This window comes from Sapajus apella, unplaced genomic scaffold (assembly GCF_009761245.1).
Source record: "Sapajus apella isolate SASKATOON/1434 unplaced genomic scaffold, GSC_monkey_1.0 scaffold58, whole genome shotgun sequence".
Taxonomy (NCBI): domain Eukaryota; kingdom Metazoa; phylum Chordata; class Mammalia; order Primates; family Cebidae; genus Sapajus; species Sapajus apella.
In genome coordinates, this window is record NW_022436998.1 from 13,957,110 (window position 1) to 13,977,658 (window position 20,549).

The window sequence follows — 20,549 nt, forward strand, 5'->3', positions numbered from 1 at the left end:
AAGGGCAAAGTGGAAGGCACTAGAACTGCCTAGGAAATAAGAAAAACAAAGATGAACATAAATACAAAAGAAAAACTGCAATTTCTTTGGGATTGTTTAAATTAGTGCTACCATCAAGGATTCGAAAGATGTAGGGTTTGTGATCCCCATTATATACCTATTCGTCCTGTGCAGAAAATAAAAATAATGGATTTGGAGAATGACAGTGAATTTTTGAAAGCTTAACCAAGTAATGACTTTAATTGCTGCTGCTTGCCAAATGTGGTTTTATTGCTTGAGCAAACTAACACATCTCCTGATCTTGGTATTCAGGTATTGATCTTGCAAATAAATTTTTATCCATCCTTGTCAATTATAACCACTTGAAGTATTTTGCTTTCAGGGGACAAGACCAGCAATAAACCTTAAGGTCAACTCTCCATCACTATGTCATAATTTAGTTTTCAAGCATCTTGATTGCCTGTCCCTTCCATAAGATATCACATTGATATATTACATTATGTTGATTGGACTTAGAAAACAGAATTAAGCCACAATTCTAGACTTATTGGTAAGACATTTGTGTGTCAGAGGATGGGAAATAAATGTGAAAAATATTCAGGAGGCATCTACCTTAGCGAAATTTCTAGGGTATAGGTGGTATGGGCTATGTCAAGATATTCCTCTTAAGGTGAAGGATAACCTGCACCCGGCCCCTCCTAAGAGCAAAAAAGAAGCACGATGGCTAATGTACCTTTTTGGATGCTAAAGATAAAGATAATATATTTGTCATTTGGGTGTATTACAGTAACTTATTTACCAGGTGCCACTAAAAACTGCTGGTTTTGGATGAGGGTCAGAATGAGACAAACTTCCACAGCAGGTCCAGGCTGTTGTGCAAGCTTTTCTGCCACTTGGGCCATTTAATTTAGCAGATACAATGATGCTTGAAGTATCAGAGACATTTGGAGCATTTGGAAGGCCCTGTGGGTAAATCACAGTACAGCCTTTTAAGATTTTCGAGCAAAGCCCTTTCACCCTGTATGGATAATTTGCTACCATTTTGAGAAACAGCCATTGGCCTGCTACTGTGACTTAGTAGAGATTGAACACTTAATCATGGGCCACAAATTTACCCTGTGACCTAAGCTGCCTATTATCAACTGGGCATTGTGTGACTCACCAAGTCATAAAATTAAGTGTGTACCTCATTATTAAGTAGAAGTGATATATAAATGTTTGGGCCCAAACAGGCTCTGAAGTCACTACTAAGTTACGCAATGTAGCCTAAATTCTCATAATTCCTGTGCCTGCTACTCTTCCTTCTCTCTCCAATCTTATACCTATTACTTCATATGAAGTACCTTATAATCAGTTGACAGAGGAAAAGAAAACTTGGATTTAATTTACAGATGATTCTGCACTGTGGGAGTGTACTCTACATATCTGCCACTCAAAAGTACATACTTGTACACTACACCCCTTTTCTGGTACAACCTTTTAGGACAGTACTGAAGGGAAATTCTCTGACTGGAAAGAACTTTGAGAAATGCATCTGGTTGGTTACTCTGCTTGGAAAGAGAAGTGGCCAGACTAGTGATTATATACTACTTCATGACCCTTGCCAATGGTTTGACTGGATGGTCAACTGGGAAGGATCATGATAGAAAAGTTGGTGACAAGAAAATTTAGGGAACAGGTATGTAGAGGAACCTCTGTGAATGAGCAAACAAACAAATATTCACCAAAGGTAGCATCAGTAAAGGAATATTTTGCTAATCAAGTGGATAGGATAGGACCACCTGTTTGGTTGAAACCATTCAGCCTCTTTCCCTAGTCGCTCCTGTTATTGCCCATGAACAAAGTTGCCATAATCATAGAGATGGAGGTTACACATGGAATCAGTAATATGAACTTTTATTCACAGAGGCTGAGTTGATTGCTCAGTCTACCAGTAGCAGAGGACAATATTGAGCCCCCAATATGGTACCATTCCCTGGGGTAATCAGCTGGCTGCCTAGGGGAAGGCTGATTACATTGGACAAATTTCATCATGGAAGTAGCAGCATTTTGTTCTTATAGGAATAGGCACTTACTATGAATATGAATTACCTTCCCTGCATGCAGTGCTTCTTCCCAAACTATCATGACAGACTTATAAATGCCTTATACACTATTAGAGTATACCACACACCATTGCTTGTAATCAGATAACTCACTTAATAGCAATAGATGTCAGCAATGGTCTTACCATATTCTCCATGACCCTGAAGCAATTGGATTGATAAAATGGTGTAATATCTTATTAAAAACCCTGTTGCAGCACCAGCTAACTGGAAATACATTGTGGAACTAGGACAAATTCTCCAGAAGTTTGTATATGTTCTGAATCAGTACCTAATATATAGTGCTGTATTTACCATAGCAGAATTTGTAGCTCCAGGAATCAAGGAGTATAAATGAGAGTGACAGAGTTCACTATTCATTATCTATAGTGACTCAATAGCAAGATTGTTGCTTTCTGTTTTCATGACTTTATCACATATATGAGATGTATTGACTTTGTTTCATAGTATTTAAGTACTGCTAATTTTACATCATAGTATTTAGGTTAGGGGATATCAAGAAGAGTGAACATTACTCCCTTTGCTTCCTCTTTCTGGGAAGGGATTAGTGCAATTTCTGGTTGTATACAGGATAGTTGTATCCTGTCAGGCATAATTATGACCTTGTTATTATCTTTATTTGAAAATTAAATATGGTTTTAAAAGATACATATGGGTGCCACATTGACAAGGGATAAACTTATAATAGTGAATTTTATGTGTTGACTAGGCCATGGAGTCCCCAGATGTACAGCAAATGTTATTGAGTGTATCTGCAAGGATATTCTAGATGATCCATTTCCACTTAATGAATAATGAATGTCTTACAATTCTCTTAATAACATTTTTCTCTAGCTTATTTTATTGTGAGAATGCAGTGTATAATACATATAACATACAAAAAGTATGTTAATTAATTGTTTATGTTATTGGAAGGGCTTCTGATCAGCAGTAAGCTATTATTATATTAGCAGTATTTAAGTTTTTGGAAAGTCAAAAGTGATACAGTGATTTTTGACTACATAGGGGCAGCACCCTAACCACTGTATTGTTCAAGGATTAACTGAAAATGCACTGGATAGCATAAGCATATGATAATAATGAGACCTTAATACTTTCTAATTGATGATAGGTAGATTTAAATACTGCATAATATCTGCTGTCAATAGATTTTCCCAGTAAAGCTTTATATCAAATAAGTTCTAAGTTTTATTTCACATTTTTATCTCACTAAATGTCCCTTTATTACACTGGATTTAGGAGCAAAATCAAATATAATCTGTTCTAACAAGGAGATCATTTTTTGGTAGTCTCTTAAACTTCATACTGAGATAAGATTAAGCTCCTTTAGGATAAGATTCATATTGCAACAATTTTCTGTATCCTTCACAATGGTTTGCAGATTCAGTAAGTATTTAATGAATTGAGTTAAATTTTCCTATACTCTTACAAATCATACTCTCTTAAATCAAACTTCTAATCCTCAATTCCTCTAAAACATATAAAAAATTGCCAATATAAAAAAAGGAAATAACATATTAACCATTTTTGTCATTTAAAATAGGACTCATTATTTCTTATACAACTACCTTTGTCAACGTTCTTGCCATTGGACTGTCTAGCCCTTGAGTCTGTTACAACATGGCTTGTTGTTAGAGAAGGTAAAGTTTGGAAAAACAGAAGCAGTTATGCAAAGCAATGTTAGAAAATCCTTGAGTTTCCCTTAGCATCTTATGTTTCTACATATTTTTTTAAATTTATTTCACATAGATTAAGTTTGCAGAGTTGTCCCATGATTTCATGAGTGTATCTGTCAGAGAACCCTTTGAAGGCCTATTTAATCAAACTAAGACTATTTTTTCTTATTTTAATACCATTAAACTTGTTCTATCTTTGATAATAATTGGGGAAAGAGAGAAACATATTCCATGTAATCCATAATATGCTGGAGTGCTTTGGATAGTCATAAGACTTTTCCCCTATTGCTTCCTAATTAGAAATGCCTGCTCTTTGGAGTTTTCTTAAGCTTTCCAACTTGCTCCTTCTCTTTCATAAGAATAATAGCCTATTTAGGAAGACTATTATTAAATAAAAATCAGAAGGATGAGTGGACACATATTTTAGCCTTGGAACTTATATCACAATTCCCCAAGACTTTATATTTCCAGAAAAAGAATTCAAACTAAAGATCACAATTGCTATTATTATGGTAATTCTGATAAGATGTCCATTTTAACTAAAAGAAGTTCCCACTATTTTTTTTTTTCTTCTTTCTACTTTTCAATAATCCTTGGGACCTTAGCAGGAGTGTGCAAGACTCTTATGGTATGTTTTTAGTTTAAAAGTCTGAGTATTTCTAATTACCACTTGGTAGATATTGTCCAAACTGACTTTTGATTCCAAGCGTTTTTACATTCATAGAATTTTTTTAAGAGGAGTATTTGCTTCTTTCTATTATACTGTAACTATTGGAGCTACTAGGAGGCCTTTTAAATTTCATCAACAAGTTGGCAGAATGAGGACTAACTGAAGGGTTGATGGGCTTAAAGAAAAAAAATAACCCATCAAAGCCACAAGGCCAATAGCAAAAACCAACATTAGGAACCAAGTCACTTTACTTGGGATTAGTGGATACCAAAATGTGCTTTCTCTGAAGTAGTACTTTACAAGGAAATATGAAAATCCACCTCTGTTGTCCTTCAGCTAAAGGGAATAGAATAACATCGTGTACTTTCTGTAATTTTAACTTTGTTATAATAGATGCTACATTAACTCAAGTGGAACTCTGACTGCCTTGAGGGTTGAATAAACTGCATCCCGCCATCCATTGCTGCTGTGTCAGGGTATTAAAAAGAGAGAAGGATGAGGCCAGAGAGGCACAAGTTAGTTCAACAGTGTGAGGGACTCAGACACAATGGGAGGGAGAAAGAAATAAATGTCTGAATGTCATTGAAAGAACAGACAATGAAGTCACATGTAAGATGCCGGCTAAAGCTATGGGACCTCAGAAGCCTATTTGCAAGAAATAAAATTTAGAATAGGGAACTTGTAATACATTCCTTGACCTTTATTTCCTTTTCTGCTTTGAGCTTGTCAAAACCTTTGATCAATTTTTCCATGAACATGAATTACTGCTACAGCATTTAGTTGAACTACATGAATTTCTCAAAGCAGGAATACAGTGCTACAGCATAGCTTAAATGTTGTTTAAGTAATATGGTTTGCTTATATTTAAGTTATTTCTAAGGGACCAGTGCAAACACAGTCATGAGATCTATTTATGATATATTTCCAAGGCTAAAAACAAAACGCTGTTAATGCATAAACAGTCAAAAAGGGCATGCATTGTGGTTTTACAGGGACTTCTATATCTCAAAGTGATTGTTGCACAAGGGCCTCTGCCTTTATGAAGGCAAATGTGTAGATTTTAACTAGTTATGTATTATAATGTTTGTATTTTGAAAAAATCATGTTTCTACACTAAAAAATAAATTACTAATCGAATCTTTAAAATTAACATTTAGAACAGAGACAAAAACTTCTGTTGTTTCCAAAGTATGTTGTTGTTGCTATTTACTTTTAAATTATTTTTTAGACATTATATTGAGGTATAATTGATATAAAAATTGTACACCTTTAATATATTCACCTTGATGAGTTTGGACATGTGCACATACACCAATAACATAATCACAACCAAGGCACTAAGCATATCTACTCACTTCCAAAAATTTCCTTTTGTTCTTTTTTAATGGTGGTAGTATGTTTTAAGAATTCAGCCTTTGTGCAGGGTACTAAGGACCCTGAACAAGAAATGGGAAAGTAAATGAACTAAGTCCACATAAAGGGTTAGATCTTAGTGAGATATTGAAGTTATGACCAAACCCTCAAGAGGCTTGTAAACCGACTGTAGGTTTCCAATTTGGTTATCCACAGATAGGACTTTATTTGCTCATTGCTTTATTCATTCATTTATCTACTCATCCATTCTCAAGAAGAGGTATTTGTCCATATCTCACCATGTGGATGAGCAGGTGGTCCGCTCTCACTTCTTTTGCCTTTAACTGTACTAAAATGCCTAACCTGGAGTTCCAGGATGATATTTTCTCTCGCCTTGCTTCATTACCAAAGTGGCTATCAAGATTCCCTTCCCTTCCTTCTTTTTCTTTCTTCTTCTTCTTCTTTTTTTTTTTTTTTTTTTTTTCTTAAATGTTTAAGAGCTGGAGTTAATTTCTTGACGTCTTTAGTAGCACATGGAGCTATATACCACTCAAGGCCTGTTGGATTAAACTGTTAAATTTGTCATCTAGCTAATATTTTCTTAGAAACAGACAAAATAAACAGATTGAATTGTTGAAAATATTTCAAAAGATAAATAGTCATAGAATGGAAATAAACTACAGAAAGTAGGGAACTTGAGTAACTAAATCTCCTAGGAAACATTTACAGCAGATGGCAAAGTATCCAGTCTCGTTGTTATAAATGAATTTCAAAGATTGTCAGAGCAGGTTTACAAAATTTTACTGCACTAACAAATGGCACCCAGCCTCTGTAGTGAACACAAAATACTCTACCATCCTTTGTACCTCCTTAAATTAAGCCAATTTCTGCTTACACAGAAAGTCTGTGGAAAAGCACTGCTTAAAATATGCAAGCACATTAATCTGGAAGCCACAAGAGAAACTTGCTTCGGAAAACTTGTTAATACTTTTCTTGTGAGTTATTCTCTTTACACTTTTCACATTACAGTATTACCAAGTTAACTCCCAGAGCAAGAGAAGACTCTAGTTATTGTTGGGAACCATGCATTGTCTAAATACATGTTCACATTTTCCCACAGTGATTCTGGAATCACACACACAAATGAGATCACTGTAGTCTGATTACTGGGATTAAGACTCAACTTCTTTACTCACTGGCCATGCAAATATAGATACAGTACTCAAGTCCTATGATGCTTAGCTAATTATAGGTTGATTTGGTCCACACTTACCGCATTTTTCTTTCTTCTTCTTCTTCTTTTTTTTTTTTTTCCTTAAATGTTTAAGAGCTGGAGTTAATTTCTTGACGTCTTTAGTAGCACATGGAGCTATATACCACTCAAGGCCTGTTGGCCGCATTAACTATTTGAAAGGATTCATTGATATGGCATGTTCTGAAAAGAGTTCCTGACTCCTAATCATTATTAAGGCAAATTTACCAATATGTGACTTTAAAACAGATCCTACTATTAGATAATAATTCAACGTTCAATTTTTAAACAACAGAATTATAATTTTGTGAAGTTTTATATTCAAATAGAAAATCAAATTTTATAATTATTTTCCACAATATTGGGTTATAGAACCAACAAAGAATATATTCCTTGGTTAAATGTATGTATTTAATTATGCAATTAATAATAAAATTCTTCGCTCAGTCCTATATTTGAATCCCAGTTATTCTGCATGGCAGCTGTTTATTTTTGGACAAGTTGCTTAATCTCCGTATACCTCAATTTCCTAATTTGTACTTCAGTTTTCTTATTTAGTAAATATAAAGTTACTTAACTCAAAGCTCTGAGGTCAGTTTTATCTGAGAGAATCCACAAAAAATACTTAGCACACATTTCCTTGCATTCAACACACATAATAGATCTCTGTACATGATTAATATATTAAATCCTCAAACTGACTATAATGTGTGATAATGCATGTCTTTATGTCACTGTAACTCTCATTGTACTTGGCACAGAGTTGTGAATATATTTGTCATTTGTATGTTCTTTCTACCATACAATACTGCCACTCCAATTAGCATAGTATTGTGTTGGAAAACAATTGAGTGCTTGATTGATGTTTTACCAAATTTTTGCAGAAGTACATTGACCCTTCCTTGCCCTTCAGACGCTGGGACTCACTGACTTCTTTCTAGTTATCAGGAGTCTCTCTGCAACTCTGTTCTTTACCCTTGCCCTGCAACATCTCCCCCAGGCCTAGACGAAGCTAACATAATTTTTAAAAACCTTCAAATATGTCTGCAATTCGCTGTATGAATGTTCTCATTCTATGAAAACCCTGATATCACTAACTCAATGAAGCAATATAGGATGATAAAGTAGTTTATACGAAAGTCATAGCAAGCTTGCTTTGTTTATTCATCCAAATGTATGTTTTTAAAGGAAGAGGCTTTCATCTGAAACAAATAAAATTATACTTTAAAATTTAAAATAATGTGACTAATAGATGATAAATTCATTTCCAAATATATAAATAATGAAAACACTTGGGGGTATGGAAACAGTTTAATGTTACCCTAGCTGACAGAATTTAGGATTTTTAATATCAACTGAGAGATTTAAGGCTATTACAAGAAAATTTTCCTATTTTGATTTTCCTCTTCTATTTATAACTCACTTGAAGTAATTTGATAGTATACACTGTGATATGTCCCCATATATCAAACATTTGAAATATACATTTGGAACAAAAGCAAAGATATATTTTATGAATATCACAGAGGTATAATCTGCTGCTGTTTCTTGATTGGAAATAAACAAGTTGACTTCAAAGAAGTCGATCTAAATTTCTTCCTCATTCATTCAATGGTATTTTAAAATTATTATTATAGAATATATTTAATTAGATAATGAGAAGTCATTTTCTTTTTCTTTTATTTTCAGAAAGGATTTCTCCCTGTTGCTGAGGCTGGAGTGTAGTGGCACTGGAGTGCAGTGGCACTATCTTGACTCACTGTAGCCTTCACCTCCAGGACTCAAGAAATTCTTTCACCTTAGCCTCCCGAGTAGCATGGACTACAGGTGAGCACCCACCATGTCCACCTATATAATTTTTGTATTTTTTTTGTAGAGACGGGGTTTCACTGTGTTGCCCAGGTTGGTCTCAAAATCCTGGGCTGACACCATCCTTCCCTCTAGGCCTCCCAAAACCCTGGGATTACAGGTATGAGCCACTGCGCCTACCTGAGAAGGCTTTTTATTATATGTTGTTCTTATTGTTTTATTTATTTGGTTTGGTTGTTGGTTTTCAAGGTAAATTTGACATATAAGGTGGTATAATGTTTAAAGGTCAAGTTATAGAGATAGCTAGATTGAAGTTCAAATCCAGAGCCAAGTTCTTTAGACTCTTTAAGGACGTTGTTTCTTTCCTTACAAAATTTTAATGGAGTGGATAGCCACTTCGTAGGTTTGTAATAAGAATTAATATGATAATGCTGTCACGCAGTTGCAAAAAGATACTGAAACTTGGGTCTGCCAAAAAATATTAGCTATTGCCATTAGGATTGTTGTTCTTAATACCTAAGGCATTTGCTGACAATCAGGTAACTCATCATGTCCTTCCAGGAAAAAAAATTAAAAATGTTTAAAACTTAAGAACTACTTTTAAAATTTAATTTTCAGATTTAACATAACACAGATGAGGAAGAGAGGTGGTAGCTGACTGGGGATAGATGCAGAGATCATTAGTGATATAAGAGTGTGAGAATGTGAGGCATGAGAGGATATCATATTACTCATACAGATTGAAAGTACATGGCAAAATTATATTTATCATCCATTTAAGTAAAATTAACATTGTTTTCTTCAAAGAAGAAACTACAGCTTTCACTTTACCTATTTAACTCTGGAAAATTTTACAAATTGAGCATGCCATTTTTAGTATGAATTTCTTTATTTCAGCTACCCTGCTAACTTTGCCTTTGGCATGATTAGCAGAAAAAAAAAAAAAAAAAAAAGAAACAGAATGATTAGTTCTGGAATATGAAAAAGTGCCCAAGAAGAGGAGTAGTTTTGAGAAGTAGGGAACAGGATGATGTCACTAGGGGAGAGAAAGGTAGCAGAGAGTGGGACCAGACAAGCACTGAACTCTGCATGCACACATAACAGTCTAAATTAGTCATCCAGCACACAGACTGTAGGTCAAGATAACCAAGATGAACTGCAACTTCTTCACAAGCAACATGACTTTGGGTAAGGTATTTAACTTTTCTGTGTCTTAGTTTCTTCAACTGAGAAATAGAATTGATGGTCATATCTACTTCATAAAATTGTGATAACTAAACTGATTAATACATGTAATGAATAGAGTTTGTCATTTAGCTTAATAATAAGGCATTTCATTAAAATATTAGCTACTTTGTTAGCTAGGAACTTACAATTTTCCCTAAAGCTGACACCATATGTAGGGTTAGATTTTGAAAGAAATTCATCACCATCAGAAGAAGGTTTGGAAGTTATAAAGGAAATCTTAAAGAAACAAATATGTGTAAGACCTATTGACAAAGAATCCATTTGAAAGCCCCCACTGAGCCCAGGTAGATGGCACATGTCCGTTTTGTGCATGTAATTCAATTCCCCGAAGGTCAGTAGACTGTTGTTGTTAAAAAATGAGCTGGGCATGGTGGCGCGTGCCTGTAATCCCAGCTACTCAGGAGGCTGAGGCAGGAGAATTGCCTGAACCCAGGAGGCGGAGGTTGCGGTGAGCCGAGATCGTGCCATTGCACTCCAGCCTGGTAACAAGAGTGAAACTCCGTCTCAAAAAAAAAAAAAAAAAAAAAAGTCGAAAGCAGATTTTTTAATAATTATGATCCCATTCAATAGTCATATTCATTTACCTTATAGGTACATTTGTGGTATATTTTAAAATGTGAAGGTGAGTGCATTTCACTTAAAAACCAAAGGCATATGACAACATAGAGGAAAAATTATTGATTTTTGTAAATAGGCAGCTCTTGTTTGTATTCAAGCTCAATCACTTACTAATTTTGTGATATGTGCAATTTATATCCTATTCTGAGCCTGTGTTTCCTCTACAATATGAGATAATTCTACTTTGAAGTATTGGTATGTGGGTTAAATATAAATTACTTTCTGGTTTATGATATTGCTATATACTACTTCCATGCGTGATAGTTAATTTTATGAATAAGATTTTAACAATAAACCATAGAAAAATATAATGTAATGCTGATTCTTAGAATCTGTCAAAACAGGTTGTAAAAATGACTTTAAAAACATCCAGCATGGCAGTGACTAACATTTTGAAAAGCTTTATTTTTCCGTTGAGAACCATAGCCCAACACAGTGTCTGTGCTTCAATGTTCCTCTTGTCAGGAAGGATAATATCTGTGATGCATTGACTAATGAAAATTTTTATTCTTAAGACACAAAATATTTCCCAGCACAGTACATAAGGTCTTTGTGCTCATGTCATCATTGGAGATAAATTTCTGGGAAAGAAGTAGAGAAACTTCTCATTTCTATAGACATCAAAAAACCAAAGCAAAAATGAAAATAAAGGTACACAGCAGATTTTTTCTTTTTAAATGCCTAAATTGAAAAGTATACCTATCAGGAAACATCCAACTCATAAATTACTTTAAATATGTTTTTAAAACAGCATGCTTGTTTTATAACAACAGATTCATGCTATTTACCTGATATTCCCCAGTGATTGCTTTGTGGAGCTCAGTGCCATCCTTTTAGACCATGGACAATAAAAAGCATTTCTTCTGTACCAGTAAGACAAAAACAAACTGACTACTTCTCACATAAACTTTGGAGGGCTTCCCTCAGTGGGCTTAGTGATCAGCAAATCATGTCAAATAAGCCTATTTGTTATTTTTGACATAATAGTGTTCCTAGTGAGCAATACTCAAGAATTCCCAGATTCTTAGCCTTAACATAAATTCAATTTACCCTTTTATTAAAAGTCAACCTTTTATTCACAGTAGTTCTTAGGTCTACATTTCATTTTACGCATACATGTGGATGCAATAGCTTTTTCCTCAGAACTTTAAAAAAAAAAGTCCCATATTTGCATTTTCTATGTGCCAAGAACAGATAACCATCATTAATGTGAGCCAAATTTGCACTGAGGAGCTGAAATTAGGAGTAATTGAAAAGCATCTGAAATAAATCTTCAAGTAATGAAGGGGAAAGTTTACTTTAGAATTAGCGTACCAAAAATGGGATCATCGGCCAGGCGCAGTGGCCCACGCCTGTAATCCCAGCACTTTTGGAGGCTGAGGCAGGCGGATCACTTGAAGTCAGGAGTTCAAGACCTGCCTGGCCAACATGATGAAACCCTGACACTACTAAAAACACAAAAATTAGCCAGTGTGCTAGCATATGCCTGTGGTCCCAGCTACTCATGAGGCTGAGGCAGAAGAATCACTTGAACCTTGGAGCTGAGATCACACTGAACACTAGCCTTAGCAACAAAGTAAGACTCCATCAAAAAAAAAAAAAAAAAAAAAGAACGTCATTGCTTTGTTTACGTTTTAAAAATTAATAGTTTTAAAACGTATACATGTAAAATCTAACTGGGAATATTTTGTACCTACTTGTAGCCCAAAATTAAGTTTATTCTCAATCACCTAAAGGTTTGCACAATATAATACACATGTATTTTAATCTGTATGACGGAAGGCCTAATTGTTAATGTGGCTATGTCATCATTATCACATTCGTGAATCTCCTGATTATAACCTGCACAGTTGGCCTATCTACAGGGCTCTGGGATAAGAAACTTGCTGTCTACAGAGGAAATCCTTTTCACTTCCAGATATTTCTGAATATCTGAAAGTACTTGCAGATATTTCTGAATATCTGAAAGTACTTGCTGATTTAGGGTCAAATTATGTCTTGCTGTAACTTTCATAATTTCTGAATTTACATTTGTGATAAACTAAGATTAGACTAAACCATGTCTTCAGATGACAGACTCTCAAAAATGCAATGCAGTTTATGTGCCAAAATTATCCTACCTTGCCATTTTTCCCCATAATTTTTAGGAAAAACATGGTCCTAGTTTTGTTAGCCACACTTGACAACATTATTTTGAATCATTATGTCATTTGGACATCCTATATTTGAACACTCTTTAATGTCTTCCTGTTAAAATATGCATAAAAACTGCACTTCCAGGATACTCTACCTGGAGAAAAACATAGCTCTCATTAATCTTGTCCAGACATTAAACTTATAAGAGAAAATCTTTATTTTCCTTGTAGCCAAATTATTCTGCTAAATTGGTTATAGGCAGGATTAATAAACCTTTACTGTAAAGGGCAAGAGGCTAAGATTTTATGTTTTGTGGGCCGTATACTCACTATACAAATATTCAACTCTGCTGTTGCAGTGAGGAAGCATTTATAAACAATACACAAATGAATCTATCCATACTGCAATGAAACTTTATTTACAAAACCAGTGTATTTACTGGATATGGATTGTGGGCCATAATTTGCTAACCCTTGGTTTACAGCCTAGCTAGTTAAACACTGCTTGTTGTTTACTACAACAAGCAAAACCTTCCTTTTTAAAACATCTCTCTCTCATCCTAGAATTGTTATTATGTATGTGTAGTTTATTGTTAAATATGTAATATTAACGGGTCTTTCTTATTTAGTTTTATTGACTGAAAGCTGTTTTATAATCTATAGGCACAGACATCTATATAGGTTTTCATTATTCAACCCATTAGCTAATCCTTACAGTTCTGTTTCATTTTTTTATGTGTTTGACAGATGAACATATCTAAGAAACTGATGAAAATGTTACCAGGATATAAACAAAAATGAATTTTTCAGTTTAAAATCATTTTATTTGTTACTAATATGTAAGCATATTTTTAACCATTAAATAATTTACCAAATTATTCCATTACTTAGTCCATATTGCTCCTTCTTATCCAAAAGAATATAGTGAAATACATTGTCAAATACGTGACTCTAGTGGGTATTTAATATATTATTAGAGGATCATGATATCTTTCTTTCTTAAATAAATGAAACTCATTGTTCATCTAACACAATAATATTAATAACATTTGAAAAAATGTCTAATAATTAACACTAGATTGAGTATTTTTAGATAATTTTCTAAGATTATCTGAAAAATTTGGCCAGAATCACTATAAAATTCACATCTGAGCTTATGGAAGTCAACTTATTCCACTCTAAAAGGACAAAATTTTATATTTTTAATTTTATCTTTTAAAATATTTTTACATAAGAGTAGCGGGAGATCTTACTAGATTGTAACAGATTTGTCATCTCAGTTCAAAGACCATAGATGGGGCAGATCTACAGGATGCAAAAACTTTCCTTTTTCTCACCTCATTGTACCCATATGGCTACAGCAATTCTCTGGTTTCATATGCTTATAAAATGTCCTTTAGTTAAAAAGAGAAAGGAAGAAAGGGAGGGAGGGAAGGAGGGAGAGAAAAAAGAAGGAAAAAATATAGAGAAAGAAAATAATTCCTTCATGTGCCTATTTAAATTAAGAAAGACATAAATTTTCCCATAACTCCCTGTGATGATTAATTTCATGTGTCAGTTTTACTGGGCTAAGGGTTGCCCACATAGTTTGTAAAACATTATTTCTGAGTATGTCTGTGTTTCCAGAGAACTTAGCAGTTGAATAGGTAGACTGAGTAAAAAGATCATCCTCACCAATGCCTCTGGGCATCCTTCAATCTATTCAGAGCCCAGATAGAACAAAAAGGCAGAGGAAGGGTGAATTTAATCTGTCTTCTTGAGCTGGGACATCCATCTTCTCTGGTCCACCGATATTGGAACATCTGGTTCTCAGGCTTTTGGGCTTATGTTGAACTGTATCACCGACTTTCCTGGGCCTCCAGCTTGCAGGCAGAAGATTGTAGAACTTTTCAGCCTTGACATCCTTGTGAGCCAATTCCTCACAAGAATTCTATTCCTCTATCTCTATCTCTATCATCTCTATCTTTATCTCTATCTCTATCTCTCTCTATCTCTAACTCTGTCTCTGTTTCTATCTCTATCTATCTCTATCTCTAGCTCTAGCTCTAGCTCTAGCTCTTTATCTCTAGCTCTTTCTCTATCTTTCTCATCTGTATCTGTATCTCTGTCTCATCTATATCTATTTGTATCATCTGTACCTTTATCTCATCTATTTCTATGTCTACATCCATCTAAGTTATCTATGTCAGTTATGATTCCATTTGTCTGGAGAACCTTAGCTAATATAACCCCCTAACAGGCCTTATCTTACACCTCACTTGCCAGCTTACCATGTTTATAACCAAGTCGATGACTTCAAAGGAATATTAATATAAATTGTTTACACGAAGACTTAGCTAACCACCCTCCTCAAGCCAAATCTGGCCCCCTATTTTATTTAGCATAGCAAGCAAACTAAATGTAGATTATACATTTTTTTAATTATTGGGAAAAAAAAACACAAAGAATAACTTATGACATGCTAAAATTATATTAAATTTAAATTTCAGTATACAAATAAAATTTTGTTAGAACACAGCTATATTTATTCATTTACATTTATATTCTTCATCTATGGCTTCTTTTACATTAATGAAGCAGAGTTTGTTAGTTGAGATAGAAACTGCCCGACAAAGACCAACATTTTTACAATATGACCCTTTACAAAAACGAAACTGACCCTTGGTTTAGACTGATCAATAATCCATGGGAGAATTTTATTGATTTTCATTTGAAGCCAACCAACACTTTTTTTTCTTGGCTAGGATAAATTTAGAACACATTTGTTGTCCCTTAAAATAGCCTCACATATTTGAAAGTCAAATTCTCTCATAACTATATTTTTTTCTCTGCTGTTAAAAGTTGAGCTCATTCTCTTCAGAAATAAAGAGTAACAGTAGAAACTGAGCTGTTCCATTTTTATTTTGCCATTTGTGAGGGCCCATACTACACAGTGGTGGTTTAGTATGTATTTAATGATCAGTTCACTAAGAAAAGCTACTGTATTTTTAGTTTGCTTAATGTAGTGGTGTTGAATATTTCCTCTATGACCAATTTTGGCCTACGAACATGATTTCATTAAGTGCAAAGTTGGAAGGAGATGAGCACTATGTGCTCCTATGAGCAATTCCATCTGGCTCCAACATGAACACTACTAATACCACTTCTCCCTATACATATGATTCTCCTTGATGATGCGTCTTGCATTAAGCACAACATAAAAGTTACAATCCTTATTACTTTTGAAACACTCAATTTGCATAGCACTCTTGATAATATTTTAATATGTCCACATTTTATAATTATTTTTATTGATTTTTTATTCTTTTATGCATTTTTGTTATCAATTTTTATTTATTTACAGAGTCAGTTTCCACATTAAATGGGAGCAAAACTGACATTGTTCAATTCATACCCAGGGAAATTCTGTGTGCCAGATATCATGTTATATTTCTTTCAATGCTCTAAACAGTGTTGTGTGGTAAATGTTTTCTCTGATTCGCATATGAAGAAACATATTCCCAGATGAAAAATTGCCCTGTTTCACATAGGGAATAAATTGGACCACACGAGTTCTATGTAGATAGATCTGTATGACTTCACAGAGTGAACTGGAGAGATAAACAATTCGCTTTCCAGGAGAAATCAAAGGACAATGGATATCAGAAGAAATTATGGGTAATATTGGATGTTTTGGATATAAAAAACTAATTTGGGCAACAAAAATGTATATAAAGCCACTGAGGCAAAATATATATTACCAAACCTAAAAGAAAATATGCTACTGGTAGGCCATGGCTACGTGATATAAAACATTTCGTTTCACATAAAGTACTAATACTAAACTATGACTATGAATTAATATTAAAAATTGACCACATAGGAAATAGAGGAAAAAAATAACAACACGGTTGAAACCAAAGAAAACAACTGCAAAATGAAGCTATCACCACCATCTCCAGGCCACTTAGGGACCTCCTGAGAAGCTTAGATGAACAAAAGGAAGAGACTGGAGTTATCAAAATTTGTAAACTCAGAGTAAAAGCCTTGCTGGGCTGAGGCTAGACCTCTGATTGATTGAGAGATATGTTCCAACTGCTGCTATTACCTCTGAAGAAGACTTTCTGGGGCTCCAAAAAAATTGGTAAACTGAAACAATTACTGCTCCTAGGGCAAGGGGATGTTCTTCAGAGAATATTGGCATGGACAGCAAACAAACAGAAAAAGGAGATCTATTTTTCCATTCTCTTGCTTTTCTATGTTTCTCTAGTACCTCCCAACAGCAGAACCTAGCAGGATCCCACTTGAAGGAACTTGGAAAATGTAGCTTGATGATCCCCACCACAGCATCACATCAAATTTACTGCAGAGAAATGTGGCTAAAGATCAGGATTATTAGTAAATAATTCTCTTAACCAAATTTTTAATCTGTATTGATTTCTTATAACATAAATATCTGTGATTATGGAGCCCTCAGTATTTTCTTTTTCTTCTGTAGCATCATTTTAATGTTTCTGAAGCTATACCTCTCTTTCTCTTCTAGTTCACACCATGTGAGAGCAATTGACCTAATCATCATGGGTAATGGTCATAATATGTCTCAACCTGTCCAAAATAAAGATGCTACCCCATTAACCATATGGTTTATTTTGTAATATGCTCATGATCCAACCTAGTCTAATGAGAAACTTAACTAGAAATTTTGTTGAAATTATTGGGTAAAATAGTGTTCATTTCCTGAAAAAGTAGTTTTGCTAGCAAGATGTAAGCTCATTGCTACTAATGGACATCTTGATGTGGAACAATACTGAGAATATTTCTTCAGGTAATCCTGCAAGAAATTTGTGCAAAACAGAAAAGAGAAAGTTACAATGAGAAATTTCTTACATACTAGATGAAGTAGAGCCTGAGGGTAGCTCTAAATCTAGATAATTAATACAAATGCTATTGATAATAAATAATACTCATATAGGAAATACTATGTGCTAAGCATTCTTTCATGTACTTTATAAGATTAATGTATCTAATACTCACAAGGAGTCTATGAGATAGATATTATTGTCCAGCTTTGCATATAAGGAAACTGAAGTAAAGATGAAGTAAAGATAAAATAAGTGACTTGTCCAAAGTCACATAGCTAGTTAATAACATAACTAAAAAAAACAAAATGAATCAATGCTGTTCATTTTAGTTTATGACTACTGAGCTTTTTTTGTATTTGTTTTTTAGGTTCTGCAAATAAAATGCCCTGACAAATTATATTCTCTCAGGCAGTCATCTTTCTTTTGTTTGCAATCAACATCTTATATGTACTCACTTATTTGGTATCATTGCTTTGATTTCTCAAACTTTATTTAGGGATGTATAAATATTTTTCTACTACTGCAATTAGCAAAAATTTAAGGTTAAATTTTCAAACATGTTATTGCCCTCATCACACTGTAGTAAGAATTAATCATCAATGATACACTCAGGATTAAAGTCACATCCTAGAAACACCTCATAGTTAAAATATTTAATAATATTAAGTGATACCAATTTGGCCCCAAGTACATATTTCTGAAGAAAATATGTTTATTTTTCTTATGAAAAGTTTTATGAGATTTGGTAAATCAAAATATTTCATTTCCATCAGTTGAGAATATGGTTTCTTATGTTTTACTATTCCTGGCATATCAAGTTTTTCCTTGCATTAAGATACATTAAGATACACATTAGCATGTGCTTATTTTGATTTTGAATATAATGGTGCATGGCTGTTTCTGCTCTTGGAATTTTTTAAGCCATTAATTTTATCTCAGGCCTTTTTGCATTCCACACCCTCCTGCATACTAATTAGGTGTGTAAATTTCTCTTACAATCACATTTCCTTACCAGTCCAAATTAATTCATTCTTCTCCATCATACATATTTCTCTTCTATTACCTCAATAACAAGTTAATAAAATTTTTTACTTTTATCATTTATTTCTGATTGTAAAGTAATGATACAATAGATTTAGATCCTCATTTTAGCCATCATTTAATCATGATTATGTAAGTTCTAAAAGAGTTCAAAGGTTTCAATACGTATCTATGTCACTTGGATGGATTCCATTAACAGAATGAATTCAAAAGTGTTCATGTAAGCTATATCAAGCATAAACTTCATTTTTTTCTATTATATTATATTGTATGTCAACTATGCCAATGTGGTGAGGGCAGTACTTTATATCAAAGCTACCACTGTGAAGAAATGCAATTCGAATCTCAGGGGTGAGACAGGAAGCTACCAGAATATGGTCACTCCATACTGTTCTCAAAATGTTTACATCCCTACCCTGTATTCCATCATATACTTTATTCTCATTGCCAAGATTTTATAAATCTGTGAAAAGAGAATGTCCTTTTCCCAGTCTCACCCAGGGAATCCTTGGGCTTCTCGGTCAAAAAGTACTTTGATATCTCAGTATAGATTAAAGACTGAATAAATGACTGTGCCTCTATTCCAAGATTCCACTAAAATGAAAGTAAATATATCAAGATAGTATAAATCTTCAACTCAGAAGAGAATGGAAGGGAAACATCAATAGAGTAATATTTCACTAAATATCTGATAGGCAGAAATAGTGATACCCAGTAAAGCAGTACAGAGAAATGCTTAGCCCAGAGTATATGTTAAGTAGAATATAATCAACAAGGAGAAAGTGAAAAAAAAAAAAAAAAAAAACCCGGAGTGTCTTCTCAGCAATTGGCTAGCCAATAAGGAGAGTAGGAATTAAAATTTAAATTTGAGGCTGCACAAACCACCATGGCACACATTTACCTATGTAACAAACCTGCACATCCTGCACATGTATAAATGAAATTAAAAATTGGAAAAAATAAAAAATAAATAAGTAAATATAACTAGATATAGAAGATATAAAGGCATAGATATATATATGTATATGTATATACACACACACATATATACACACATACATACACACACACAAATACATACTAAAATGCTAGAATTTCTGCATACCTGGCTGGATAAAGAGAAGTGCAAAGTCTTCTAATTTCTGGCAGTTGGTAGCCCTCGTCGTTAGTGAAGCTGACATAATAAAAAGGTCCATAGTGAATACAGAGTTGTCAGCTATCTTTTTGTCTCTTCACAAAAAAAGAAAAAAACTTGGTGGAAAAAGTCTCTAAACTGTATACACAGAAATATCTGAATGTGTATTCAATATATAAAGCAAGAATTGGGTGTTAAGAAAAACAAACACAAAAACTCTCTAGAAATTATAAAAATTACATTAAAACATTTCAAAAACAGTAATGGAAAACAATATTGTTAAAGAGTACCTCAAACTCAATTTTCAGGAATCACAGACAGACACAGCAAATACCTATAAATACCTACATTAAAATTCACAAAGTTTCCAAAACCCCATGCCTTATGCTTTATTTATGAAATAAATCTCCATTTTTGTTGGTTTTATTCTGGTAGTCAAATCAACGAAAACCCTAGAAATGCCCTTCCATCTTGAACCATTCCACACAAAATTATTGTACAATATACACTGAACTGAGCTCCAAACAGGAAGATGGAAGCCACAATAGGAAAGGCAGCTGCTAGAGTGACACTGAAAAAAAAAAAAAAAAAAAAAAAAAAAAAGTAAAAAAAACAACAAGTTTTTTTATGAAATTTTTTATAATAATATAAAAAAACGGAAAAAAA